Source organism: Saimiri boliviensis, chromosome 2, assembly GCF_048565385.1.
Source record: "Saimiri boliviensis isolate mSaiBol1 chromosome 2, mSaiBol1.pri, whole genome shotgun sequence".
Lineage (NCBI taxonomy): Eukaryota > Metazoa > Chordata > Mammalia > Primates > Cebidae > Saimiri > Saimiri boliviensis.
Window position 1 is genome coordinate 109,906,639 of NC_133450.1, and position 14,736 is coordinate 109,921,374.

Below are 14,736 nucleotides of genomic sequence, written 5' to 3' on the forward strand. Positions count from 1 at the left end.
GAGGGATCTTTTCCCAGTGGGCCTCAAGGCCCACATAAATCACTGTGAAGGAATTGGGAAACAGAGACAGAAAGGGACTCGCCTAAGTCTTGTCACTTGAAAGTGCCTGGCAGACTGACTGGCAGAGGGCTGGAAATCAAATCCAAATCTTAAGACGTGTAATTCCACATGGTGCACTGCCTCCCCCAGGCCCAATGTGACACTTCAATGGCTTAACGAGAGCTTGAAGGGATTGATGTCAACATGAAAAGACATTAGATTCCATCGGACGTGTCTTGGGCCCATTGTCTCTAGGGAGAATGTGCCTGGTTCAAATTCTCACTTTGCTTCTCACCTGAGAGATGTGGCCTCAGTGGTCAATGGGAAATGAACTGATTTCAGTCACCACCCTCTCACTCATCATCAAGAAAAATTCCTTCAACCATACATGGATTGTGTTTTCTGGAGTGCTGGGCTACATCCACGGTTCTGAGTAACATGCTAAAAGAGGAAAAATGATTTGCTGCTTAGGAATGGAGACAGAAACACAGACAAACACACACACACACACAGAGTGACACAAAAAACACCCAAACACTGGCCGCACACACAACTGCTCGTGTTCAGCAAAATACTTAGTGGTATGAGGTGGGCTTTGAACCCGTCCATGCTCCAAAGGAAGACACACCTTTCGCTATTTCACCCGTCTATTCTCGTACGAAATGTGAATAATTCTTTCAGACATGGCTCATGATGACAGGGACCACTCTCATTTCAGCCTCAGAGGCAGACAAGAGGACTGCAAAGGACTCAGGTGTCATCCCTGCTGACTGAAGAGGACTCCCATTTCCCCTCGAACCCAAAGTCACAGCAAAAGTAGCTTTCTCTTTGAAGAGCACACAACTTTTTCAAAACACACAGCTAAAACGGTCCCCGCTTTAAGTGTTACAGAAAAAAAAAAATACTTAGGAATATATCTAACAAAAGGGTGGACAGACCTCTAGTAGGAAAACTACATAACACGGATGAAAGAAAACATAGATGACACAAAGAAATGAAAACACATCACATGGCCCTGGATGGGTAGAATCAATATTGTAAAAATGAGCATACTGCAATGTACAAATACATGCAATGTATAAACACGATGCAATTCCCATCAAAATTTTACCATCATTCTTCACAGAGTTAGAAAAATAGTTCTAAGGCCAGGCATGGTGGCTCATGCCTGTAATCCGAGCATTTTGGAGGCCAAGGCGGGTGGATCACCTGAGGTCGGGAGTTCAAGAAAAGCAGTTCTAAAATTCATATGGAAACAAACAAGAGCCAACATAGCCAAAGCACGACTAAGTAAAAGGAACAAATCTGGAGGCATCACACTTCCTGATTTCAAACTATAAGGCCATGGTCACCAAAACAGCATGGTACTGGTATAAAAACAGGCACGTAGATCAATGGGAACAGAATAGAAAATCCAGAAATAAAACCAAATACTTACAGCCAACTGATCTTCAGTAAAGCAAGCAAAAACATCAAGTGGAGAAAGGACACCCTTTTCAACAAATGGTGCTGAGATAACTGGCCAGCCACATGTAGGAGAATAAAGCTGAATCCTCATCTCTCACCTTATACAAAAATCAACTCAGGACAGATTAAAGACTTAAACCTAAAACCTGAAACTATAAAAATTCCAGAAGATAACACTGGAAGAACCCTTTTAGGCATTGGCTTAGGCAAAGATTTTATGACTAAAAACCCAAAAGCAATTGCAACATAAACAAAGATAAATAGCTGAGAGATAACTAAAGAGCTTTTGCATGGCAAAAATAACACTCAGCAGAATAAACAGTAAACTCACAGAGTGAGAGAAAATGTTCACAATATATACTTCTGACAAAGGACTCATATCCAGAATCCACAACAAACTCAAACAAATCAGTAAGAAAAATTCAATCAACCCCATCCAAAAGTGGGCTAAGACATGAATAGACAATTCTCCAAAGAAGACATACAAATGGCTAGCAAATAATTTAATAAATGCTCAACATCACTAATGATGTGGGAAATGTAAATCAAAACAACAATGCAATACCACCTTACTCCTGCAAGAATGGTCATAATCAAAGAATGTAAAAACAACAACAACAACAACAACAACAGTAGATGTTGGCACGGTTGTGGCAATTAGGGAACACTTCTACACTGCTAGAAGAAATATAAACTAGTACGGCCACTACGGAAAACAGGGTGGAGTTCCTTAAAGAACTAAAAGTAGAATTACCATTTGATCAAGCAATACCACTACTGGATATCTACTCAGAAAAAAAGTCATTATTTGAGAAAAGATACTTGCACATGCATGTTTATAGCAACACAATTCACGACTGCAAAATCATGGGACCAACCCAAATACCCATCAATAAATGAGTGGATAAAGAAACTGGCATACATATACATGATGGAATACTACTCGGCCAAAAAAGGAATAAATTAGCAGCATTTGCCATAACCTAGATGAGATTAGTGACTTATTCTAGTGAAGCGACTCGAGAATGGAAAACCAAATATTGTATGTTCTCACTGATATGCGGGAACTAAGCTATGAGTACACAAAGGCTTAAGAATGACACAGTGGACTTCGATGACTTGGTGGTGGGGGGGAGGCACAAGGGACAAAAGCAACAAATACAATGCCGTGTATACTGCTCAGGCGATGGGTGCACTAGGATCTCACACATTACTAAAGAATTTACTCATGTAACCAAATACCACCTGCACACCCCAATAACTTGTGGAAAATAAAATAAAATAACAAAGAATCTTTCTATGAAGTATTTGTTATGCACTAGGCATGGTTCTAAGAGGTTTACATATATTGATTTATTTAATATTCTCACCAACCACCCTCAGGGGACACTATTGTCAACCTCATTTTACAGATGAGGGAATGAGACGTAGAAAAGTTAAATTGCTTACTCAATGTTACACATAATATGTGGCAAAGACAAGATTTAAAGTAATTAATAATGTGACCGTATTTTAGGGGAAAGTTCAATTGACTTGAGGAAATAAATGTGAAATGCATCAGCATTTTCTTTGTGTTTCAGCAGATAATGCATTGTGCCTCACTGCCACTGATGAACCACGTAGGAAGCTAGGCGAGAACAAAGCCGTGATTAACCAGCAGTCTGCTGGTCAGGAGAAGGGTGAGAAGGTGCCAGTGGGGTCCTACCCATTCTCTATCAGCTTATCTAGGACTCTCCAATCTCTCTACTTTCTCATTCTGCCTAATACAAAATACATTACAAAACCTGTCTTCCTGAGACTAAAATAATTCACCCATGCTTGGTGTCCAGGGCCCACGTTAATCATGTCTGAAACTTGGTTTAACAAATGCACAATGAATCATCATCGCTTTCATCTCTTTAAACTATGACACAGTCATTAAAACATACCTAACTTGACTTCAAGATGCGCAGGGTAGAGAATCAGAGGGTTGGATGGGCATGGGGAGCTGGGTGCAGGCTCAGTCTCATCTGGCCTTCACTTGCCTTCCTCTAAGCCAGATTGCCTGAGGGGAGGAGCAGTGTAACATCTGCTTCCAGTGATGAAAATCCACCCTACCAATAGAATGGCCATACATTGAGAATAGGGAAGTACTGAGTTCTGAAACTCAGTACTTCATGAGTGAAGACTCATCCCAAACTCCTTCGATGTAAGTTTACTATCTATCTGTGGATGTTATCAGACTACATAATCTTGTAAATTTATTTAGACCATCTTTCCGTTATTTTGAGTGAGTTATGCTTTTTCAATTAGTTGATGGTTGTTTTTTTAAAACTGGGAAGATATGCAGATAACTGTTTTCTCACCATAAACTGAGCACATATGATGCTTCAAGCCATATAAATGTTTCATGGGTTTTGTGAACTGTACTGGTAGGAAGAGAATTCTGACATGTCACCTCATAATTCTTTGTGTAAAATCAACATGACAACAGCTTGAAATTGAAATCTAAGTTCAAACCTGATTAATAGTTTCATAAAATCTACAGTGGTAGTAAGTGATTGCAGGAAGGAAAAAATTATCTGGGTAGTTTTCAGCCATACTGATGTGTACAATGAATCTAGGGGTGATTAAATGTTGAGTGCATAAACAAATGAGCTAATATGTAAGTGGAATGTTGATAAATTATTGATCGATGGCCTAAATAGTATATACGACTTAGTTATATCACTGACTATCTAGATGATTCTGCTTTCCTGAATTGGTTTTTCTAGCTCCATTCTTTCCCAATCATCAGGAATGCTTGATTTACTACCTGGCTAACTAGGAGCTCACAGGTATCTTCTCATCCTTGAGCCAAGGGCCTTCACTCATCACTGTTTCTTTCCTTGATTATTACTTGCAAGTGATAAATGTACTTGCTTTTCATCATCTCTTCTTCCAATACATGCCCCATGATGAGAAGGACTCAGCCTGGCTTGCTATTCCCATAAGGACAAAGGCCAACTAAAAATAAGAAGCTCGACTCTATGTAAAGGACTGAATTGTGCCCCACACTAAATTTGCATGTGGAAGTCCTACCCTCCAGTGTGACTTTATTGGAAGAGAGGGCCTTTAAAGAGTTAATTAAGGTTAGATGAGATGACAAGGATTGGGCTTCAGTATGATAAGACTGGTGTTCTTCTAAGAGGAGAAAGAGACACAAGAGATCTCTCTCCCTGTGCATGGGGAAAAGGCCACATGGGAGGGAGTGAAAAGGTAACTGTCTCCAAGATAGGAAGAGCAGTCTCACCAAAAGCCAACCCCACTGGCACCTTTGTCTTAGACTTTGGGCCTCAAGAACAGTGAGGAAATAAATATCTGTTGTTTAACTTACCCAATCTGTAGTATTTTGTTAGAAGCCTATAATTACTAACTGACTCATATATTCTCCATGTTAAAAATAAGAAAAGAAGCACCTTTTGCTTAGGGCGTTTATTTTAGAAAGCTTGTACATCTTTCTCATATTGAAATGTATGTAAATATTCTTAAAAGATAACTTAGTCTCATTAGTTTTAAGACCCAAAGATGCTGTTCTGAAAGCCTGGGAATCATCACTTTGAAAATTATCAAGGAAGATAACACCTCCATTTCTCAGGTTCAGTAGGAGGCTGGGAGGGTAAGTTCCGCAGGTATCTTACTCCAAGTTGCAAGACAACCTCCTTTTATAAAGACATAAGAAGTTTATTTTTTCTTTGGAAAAGCCAATTGTCTAACAGAGACGGTTACCCCAATTGCTAAGAACGTTTAAAATGAAAGGTGTGTGACAAATGGGACTGTAAAGTCCCCTTGAGGACAAGTTATTGCTTACCTTGAGAATTTGTATGTTAAAGGTTGTATCTGCTTTTTATATAAAAAGGTGAGAGTTGTTTTTTATTTATTTTTTTTTCTGTCTTTGCAACTGCTGAGCTGATTTCCTGAGAAGTGCATCTCACTTTGGTTTCATGCTAAAAGAAATAAAGGTTATTCAATTAGAAAAAGAGGAAGTCAAATTGTCTCTATTTGCAGATGACATGATTGTATATTTAAAAGACCCCATTGTCTCAGCCCAAATCTCCTTAAGTTGATAAGCAACTTCAGCAAAGTCTCAGGATACAAAAACAATGTGCAAAAATTATGAGCATTCCTGTACATCAGCAACAGACACACAGAGAGCCAAATCATGAGTGACCTCCCATTCACAGTTGCTACAAAGAGAATAAAATACCTAGAAATACAACTAACAAAACATGTGAAGGACCTCTTCAAAAAGAAGGACAAACCACTGCTTAAGAAAATAAGAGAGGACAGAAACAGATATAAAAACATCTCATACTCATGGTCAGGAGGAATCGATATTGTGAAAATGACCATACTGCCCAAAATAATTTACATATTCAATGCTATCCCCATAAGCTACCAATGACTTTCTTCACAGAATTGGAAAACAAACACCTTCAGCTTTATACGGAACCAAAAGAGAACCTACATAGCCAAGACAATCCTAAGCACACAATTATGGAGACATCATACTACCTGACTTCAAACTGTACTACAAGGCCACAGTAATAAAAACACCGTGGTACTGGTACCAATGTAGACCAACGGGACAGAACAGAGGCCTCGAAAGTAACACCACACAGCTACAACTGTCTGATCTTTGACAAACCTGACAAAAACAAGCCATGGGGAAAGGATACCCTAGGTAACAAATGGTGTTGGAAAACTGGCTAGCCACATGCAGAAAGCTGAAACTGGATCCCTTCCTTGCACCTTATATAAAAATCAACTCTGGATGGATTCAAGATTTAAACATAAGACCTAACACCGTAAAAAACCTAGGCAGTACCATTCTGGACATAAGCATAGGCAAGGACTTCATGACTAAAACAGCAAAAGCAATGGCAACAGAAGCCAAAACAGACAAATGAGATCTAAACTTAAGAACTTCTGCACAGCAAAAGAAATTAGCATTAGAGTGAACTGGCAACCAAAAGAATGGGCAAAAAATTTTGTGACAGAGATGAAGAGACACTTTTCAAAAGAAGACATTCATGCAGCCAACAAACATGAAAAAAAAAGCTCATCATCACTGACAACTAGAGAAATGCATATCAAAACCACTTTGAGGTACCATCTCATGCCAATTAGAATGGCAATCATTAAAAAATCTGGAGACAACAGATGTTGGAGACAATGTGGAGAAACAGGAATGCTTTTACACTGCTGTTGAGAGTGTAAATTGTTCAACCATTGTGGAAGACAGTGTGGTGATTCCTTCAGGATCTAGAAATAGAAATATTGTTGGACCCAGGAATCCCATTATTAGATATGTACCCAAAGGATTATAACACTTTCAATTATAAAGACACGTGTACACGTATGTTTATTGTGGCACTGTTTACCATAGCAAGGACTCTGAACTAACCCAAATGCCCATCATAGATAGACTGGACAAGGAAAATATGTCACACATACACCATGGAATACTGTGCAGCCATAAAAAATAACTTCATGTCCTTTGCTGGAACATGGATGAAGCTGAAAACCATCATTCTCAGCAAACTGACACAAGAACAGAAAACCCAACATTGCATGTTCTCACTCATAAGTGGGTGCTGAATAATGAGAACACACAGAAACAGGTAGGGGAACATCACACACTGGGGCCCAGGGGTTGAGGGGCTAGGGGAGGAATAGCAGGGTGTGGGCGAATTGGGGAGGGATAGCATTAGGAGAAATACCTAATGTAGATGACGGGGCAATGGATGAAGTAACAACCACCATGGCATGTGTATACCTATTGAACAAGCCTACATGATCTCCATATGTATTGCAGAACTTAAAACATAATATTTTTTTCTAAAATATAAGTGGATGGTGAACAATGAGACCACATGGACACAGGGAGGGGAACATCACACACTGGGGCTTGTGGGTGGTGGGGGAGGGGTGGGGAGGAACAGGCAGGGGTAGGGGGATTGGGAAGGGATAACACGAGAAATACCTAGTGTAGTTGATGGGAGGATCAGATGCAGCAAAGCACCAAGACGTGTGGATACCTATGTAACAAAATGCACGTTCTGCACATGTACCCCGGAAATTAAAGTGTAAAAATAGTATTTCTTTCTCTTCTACCTTCGTGGAGAAGTTTTCTTGGTTGGGGGGAGATTTCGTTTTCAATTATGTGTCTCTAACACCTCCCAGTCTCAGTGAGAATGTTAAACATATATACATATATACATATATATGCATATGTATATGTATATATATATATATATATTTATATATATATGTATATAAACATCTTCTAAATTAATACTTTATCTCTTCATCTGTATTAGTCCAATTTGCATTGCTGTAATAAAGGGATACCTGAGGCTGGGTAATTTATAGGGAAATGAGGGTGATTAGACTCATGGTTGTGCAGACTGTCCAAGAAGCATGGCACCAGCATCTGCTTCTTGTGAGACCTCAGGGAGCTTACAACCATGGCAGAAGGCAAAGGGGAGCTGGCATCTAACATAGTGAGAGAGGAAGCAAGAGAGAGACGGGGGCAGTATCACACTTTAACAACCAGATCTCAGTGAGTGAAGAGAGCAGGAATTCAGCCATTACTGTGAGGAGGGCACCAAGCCATTCAGGAAGGATCTGCCCGATGAGCCAACACCTCCCTCCCAGCAGGCCCTACCTCCAACACTGGGGATCACATTTCAACATGAGACTTGAAGGGCCCAAACATTCAAACGATATCACCATCTCTGTTACTACTGTATCTACACAGGTAATGAGGGGTTCTGTTAGACTTCATTACATCTTAATTCTGCTGCCCATATCAGATAAACAATGGTAGGCTGGTAATGAGGAATCAGAAGTAGAGGCCAAAAGTGGTTTTACTCAGATGGCCATAGCATCATTTTAAATGTTTGGAAAAATTAGATTTCTTGGGTTAGTGCACTGATTAGTGGAAAATGCCCTGTGCTTGCAGTTGGAAGAATGTGGATCTGAACTCCGTTCCACCACTGACTCTCTCTGTGAGTCTTACCAGTCTCCTAATTTCACCCTGAAGCCCAATCTCCTCATCTGAAAACATCTCTTGTTTCTTCTAGGGTCACTGAGAGACCAGATGAAATATTACAGGTGTGCTTTGCGTGATGAACACTTGTACCCTAGTGTTTTCTTAGTATTCACTAACCTTGCCATCTAAAGGGACTGTGACATTTACCAGCTAGTTTCCAAAGGGGCTTACTCCTAAAGGAAAGGAAAACTGATCTTTCCATTTCCAGTTCATCTGTCCATTCTTCTACTCCTTTAAACTTCTTCATAAAGACTTTCTTGCCTTTCAGCATTATATTCTATCTTTAATAACATAGGACATGGTGCTCACAGTTTTGCACATTTAATTTGTTCTGCATTGGGGGTTATGGTTCCTAAGGGAGATGCCCTATCAAGTTACCCTGTCTTTTCAGCTCAAGAATTCAAGGTGTTTATAAACTGAGGAAATACAATGACTTCAAGTGGAAAATAAAATGAGGAATAACTGCATACTACAAGATAGCAGTGCAATTTAGAGCTAGAACAGGCCTAGTGTGTTCTAAATCTAGCATAAACACATTTTATGTTATAAATATGGATTTTAAGTAAAAAACCAAGCTTTCTGTTGTGATTTATTTATTTAGGTTTCTCTCTAATTTGGTCGAGGTCTCTCTTTAAAGGAGGCCAGAAGCCAGCCCATCTCCAGGAGAGCCCTGGCCAGGAGGAAAGGCAGGCTCTGGGGTGTCAGTCAGGTAAGGCACAAGGAGGAGGCAACACCAAAACACAGGAACAGAAGAAATCTCTAACTTACACATCCTGGAGAAGGTCGGGGAGCGTCTGGAGCCCGAGGGGCAGTCTGAAGGCCGTGAGGAACCAGAGAGCAGAGGGAGGGCCTGAAGCTTTCTTCTCGGGCTTTCCTGTGAGGGTGTGGCTTTGCTGATTTAAGAGAACACGTGGAGCTGGGCTTATTTACAGGGCTCTGGTGTCGACCATTAGGTTTTATCATGACCAGCAGCTGTGTGATGGGTGGGTTCTGACTCAGCGGGATGGGCCGCATCACGACCACTTAGGGAGGGGGAGGGTTACCCAGATCGGAGGGGATACAGTGAGACTGGGCTTCAGACAACTTAGGTCAGGTCTGAAAATGGATGCTGAGGCAGCAACTATTAAACACATTTATGGCAGCTTTCCCCGAAACCTGGCTTTTAAATCATTTATATTACACATGAACAAAAACTAAACTGAAAATATTTGGAAATAACCCCTTTGGTTTGCACTAATAAGCGGGAATCAAGTTTCTAGGTTGTCCTGTTTTAAGTCAAATGACAATGTTATTTAAGTTCTCCTATTCGTAGGTTCTCCTATTATAAGTAAAATGACAATGTCATTTCATCTTAAAGCTAAGATATGAAAATAGAGAGGGAAATATGTAGCCCTTTACCTGAGGTGTCAAAGTGTTTCTGTTCATAAAGGCCATTTTAAGTTTTACTTTCAGATTTATCTTGTTACTTTAGTGCAGTCTAGGTGAAAATATTCTTTTGAGGCTGTAAGACACATGTTCCCATTTGGAAAAAAGATATTTCATTGACCATATATGTTTCTACTATGACTGTCGAGTGTTTCTTTTATCTAGAGGTTTATATTGCTAAAGAAGTTGCGTATGGTTACAGTTTGCAGCCAACAAGTTACCCTGAATTAGCACAGGTGGCTCTTGCTAGAGGAATGCTGTGACGTGAGGCTTAACCATAGTTCTCATATTGTGGTTCCCGAACCAGCAGCATCAGTTGTGTCTGAGAACTTATTATAAATGCAGATTCTCAGACCCCACCCAGACCTACTGAATAAGAAACTCTGAGTGGAAACCAGCAATCTGTGGCCCAACACGCCCTACAGGTGATTCTGGACTGCACTAGAGAGCCATCAATTTAATGTTACAGAAACCCCTTTAGGGTTTCTGTAGCACATTGCTTCAGTAATATAAATGTTGACTTTATTTTACTTAATGGCATATGTGATATAAATGGTATATTAATGTCATATAAATGACTATAAATGGTAGCACATTACTTAAATAATATAAATGGTCAACATTTTAAAATTCTTTTAGCTGGTACTGAAAACCACTATCCTGTTTAACAAGGGTTCAGCCTAACAACAGTGGTGGTCATCACAATTCACAGTTTTGGCCAGTTGGTCCTGTTCATAGGCACAGTCAGTGATTCACCCAGAGGACTCACAATGAGTTGCAAACATGTCCCTTCTGCAGAGCTCAGACCGGGATGCCTTTTGAGGTGCTAACTGGCAAAAAAATTTAAATGTCGTTGCGATTTACCCTGCCCTCATCTTCACCCTCATTCTGGGTCTTTGCTTTCCTTGAAACAGTCGCTTTCTCTGTGACCTTATTTATCCTCTCTCACTGTGTGCCCTTCCTCAAACTTGCAGAGAATCCACAAGATTCAGTAATCACCTTCTGAACGTAGTTTCAGAACTGACTACTCTCTTAGCTATATCTCTATCTTAGTAAACACAGTCACTTAGATGTCCTCCTGTTAACATCAGCACAAATAAATAAAACTGAATGTGTGCCTCACATCAGCTTCCTATCTGAGCGTCCACATTTTTGTCAGTGGGAGGTTGCACAGATCTACAAGTTACCCTGATTCCCCTTTCTCCTTTGCTGGCTTGACCCTGGAATGAGCTATAGATTTTCATAATATATATCATATTTATCCATTTCTCCATTACTGTATTTAGAATGTAAACACCGGAAATGGGAAACTGTTTTCCAAAAGGCCTTCTTCTGTCCCTTTCTTATTCCCTCCCTCTCTTTCTCCTTTCTTCCCTTTCTCTTAATTCCGTCCTTTTTTCCTTCTCTCCTCCTTTCTTTCCTCCCCTTCCTTCCACAAACAGATGGCAAAAGAAATGATTTAGCTCCTCTCCTTCTAGGTGTCCCACTGACTAAGAGCAGCCTTTGCATTCTTGAGCCTCAAAGTTCTCCACGTTCTGCTGACAATCTACTTCTTTCATCTCCCCTCCATCCACTTCCTGTATTGACTCTTATTGGGTCTCAAACTCAGACACACCGAAAAGCCTGATTGAAAGAGATATTTGAGACCAAATCCTAGGGTTTCTGACACAGTAGTTTCATGGTAAATCCCAAGATTTAACATTTCTGAAAAGTTTTCATGTGCTACAGATAGAATGTTGGTATCTCCCACAAATTCATATGTCCAAGTCCTAACCCCACAGTGTGTCTGTATTTAGAGATGGGGTCTCTAAGGAAGTCAGTCAAGTTAAATGAAGTCATAGGGTTGGGCCCTGGCCTGATGAGATTAGTGTCCTTATAAAATAAGGTGTTCTTATAAAATAAAACACCAGAGAAAGGAAAGGAAAGGAAAGGAGAAAGGAAAGGAAAGGAAAGAAGAAAGAAAATGAAAGGAAAGGAAAGGAAAGCAAAATCAGATGTGGGTGTAATGCACACTAGCATGAGCAGGGGTGCGGTGTTGGTGGCGGATAAGATAATCAGGGAAGCCTTCTCTGTGAATGTGATAGAAGTGAGGGAAGAGCCCTGGGAACTAATTTGAAGTTTCTTCAAATGGTTGCAAGTAGATTTACCGTATGACTCAGTGATTCCATTGCTAGCTATATGCCCCAAAGACCTGAAAACAGGTGTTCAAACAAAAACTTGTATGCTCTTTAAATGTGTCAAGATCATAAATATGCAGGAAAGTCTTGGAAACAGTGTCAGGAAAACTGGATCAGAATGCAAAAACATATTTTACTCCCAAGCGGGGCAAGAGGTAAAAGTTAAATGAGTTTGTGAACTGAATTATCATGTAGGAACCATGCTGATTTCTTGATCTAGGGGTTATGCGGTGGTAACCTAGGAGAGTTTCCACACTTTGGATAAAATATACCGGAGTATTTTGTGGGATGTTGTAAATCTGGCACAGCAATAACTGGTGGGGACTCTAAGAAAAGAAACAGGTTATATTTTGCACTGCTACTGGAAGTTTCCTAGAAGTATGACATTATTAAAAAGTAAATTACTTTTTAAAACAACCATATCAATACTATGCCAGAAAAGCAGAGACGTCACCAAAATCCACTATAGAGGCTACTCTTCATCCAAAGCTGTGAACCCTTATAAAAGTCTCAATGTCAACCAACTCCACTTAGTAGATATTATTATACTTAGTAGTATTAGAGGCTGCTGTGTGGACACATTAGTTTTACTGCACAGTGTGGATATTAGTGTTAGGGCACAGTGTACATATTATATTGGTGTTGGAGAACAGTGCAGATATTACATTAACATCAGGGAACCATACGGATAGTATTACATTAGCATTAGAAGCAACAGTGTGGATGTCAGATTAGCGTTAGAATATTATATTGGTGTGGATATTATGTTGGTGTTAGGGTACGGTATGGATATCATAGTAATGTTAGGGCACGGTGTGATTATTATATTAGAGGCCACTGTGAGAACATATCTTAGCAGCCACTGTGTCTGGATATTGACAATGATATGAGGATGTAGTCGTAATGATGGGATTTGGGGATTTCATTTTTCTAGATGAATTTCTTCCTTTGCTGAGTACTCTAAAGACTCTCTTCTCTGCACTCAGGGCCGTGGAAAGGAAGCTTTTTACTCACCAATGAACAAGACTTAGTTGACACCACCGTCGTGCTGCCCCGAGGAAGTCTTCGGGCACCTCAGAGGGAAGTTGGTCAGGGGTGGGTTCGTGCGCCCTCTGGTGGCACCAGAGCTCAGCACAGATACTCTTGCTCAGTTTCTCAGCAGACGTGCACCCCCGCCTGGCTGTCCTGAAATACCTATAAAATTCAATATTGAGTTTACTCAATGTAATAATTTTAGAAATTCAAACCAAAATGAAGCCCACTGTAGCCATTCCTTCCCAAAGACGGTGATGGAAGACTTTGGAAGCCATGTAGAATCAAATGAATATATACACAAATTAAGAAAAACAAAAACCTACTCAAAATAGTCCAGAGACTGTAATTTTAAATGCAAAACTATAAAAAATCTAAAAGAAAATCTATATGACGTTGAGTTTGGTGTTGACTTGTAACACAAAACATCAAATGCCAATTCATGAAAATATTGATAACGGACTTCATAAAACTAAGTATTCTACTGTGCAAAACTGTATGCAGAGAACAAAAAGAAAAGAGAGATGTGAGAAGATAATGACAAAACACATACGTGATTTTAAAACTGGGTAAATATCTGAACAGATACCTAACCGAAGCAAATATACTGATAGTAGGCAGGACATGGTGGCTCATGCCTGTCACCCCACATCTTTCAAAGGCTTAGACGGGTAAATATTCTGAGGTCAGAGTTCCAGACCAGCCTGGCCAACATGGCGAAACCCGTCTCTACTAAAAATACAAAAAATTAGCCACGCGGGCTGGTGGGCACCTGTAATCCCAGCTGCTTGGGAGGCTGAAGCAGGAGAATCGCTTAAACATGGGAGGTGGAGGGTGCAATGAGCCAGTATCGTGTCATTGCACTCCAACCTGGGTTACAGAGCAAGAAAGACTCCATCTCAAATATATATATATATATATATATATATATATATATATATATATATATATATATATATATAGTTAACAACACATCTCATACATGTTGATATGTTTATACGAGGGGAAACTAGTTCGGGTCTACACAGGAAATCTGCATTTTCCTCACAATTTTGGTGTGATTCTAAAACTAATTTAAAATAAAACCTTTATTTAAAAATTGTAATTTTTAAAAATATCTCCTTACTTATTTGTACTAATAAGAAGCAGTAATTGACACTAACTACTCCTACTTTTCAAAACAAGGGCATTCATGATGCTGCAAAGTAATTTATGCAAACATATGTAATTTCAATGAAATGCCTATTTTACAAGATTTATGTTAAAATAACACATCCATGTAAACATATTTATCACATATTTTTTTTTTGTGGTGTGGTTCACTTTCTAGGAAATCTGGTCACCTTAGAACCAAGGAAAGACTTCAGATTTTGGACACTATTTCAATTTACAGCAGGACGTTTTCAAAAGTATAACTTAAAAAAAAATTAAAATAGCAATTGATTGTGACTGAATCACCTATTATAATGAATGCCTGTCTTTGTTTTGTTTCCCAGCATTCCTTTTAGCTACAATACAACA

The 14,736-nt window shown here is 39.6% G+C and overlaps 1 long non-coding RNA gene across 1 annotated transcript; it reads right to left on the reverse strand.

The window, feature by feature from the left end:
* Nucleotides 1–228: 228 nt before the first annotated feature.
* On the reverse strand, nucleotides 229–13,410 carry LOC141583637 (uncharacterized). The gene is made up of 3 exons (XR_012516393.1): nucleotides 13,198–13,410; nucleotides 5,336–5,471; nucleotides 229–480 (listed from the first exon to the last, which is right to left on the reverse strand). It is a non-coding gene; the product is annotated as an uncharacterized LOC141583637 (long non-coding RNA).
* Between the last annotated feature and the right edge of the window lie 1,326 nt (nucleotides 13,411–14,736).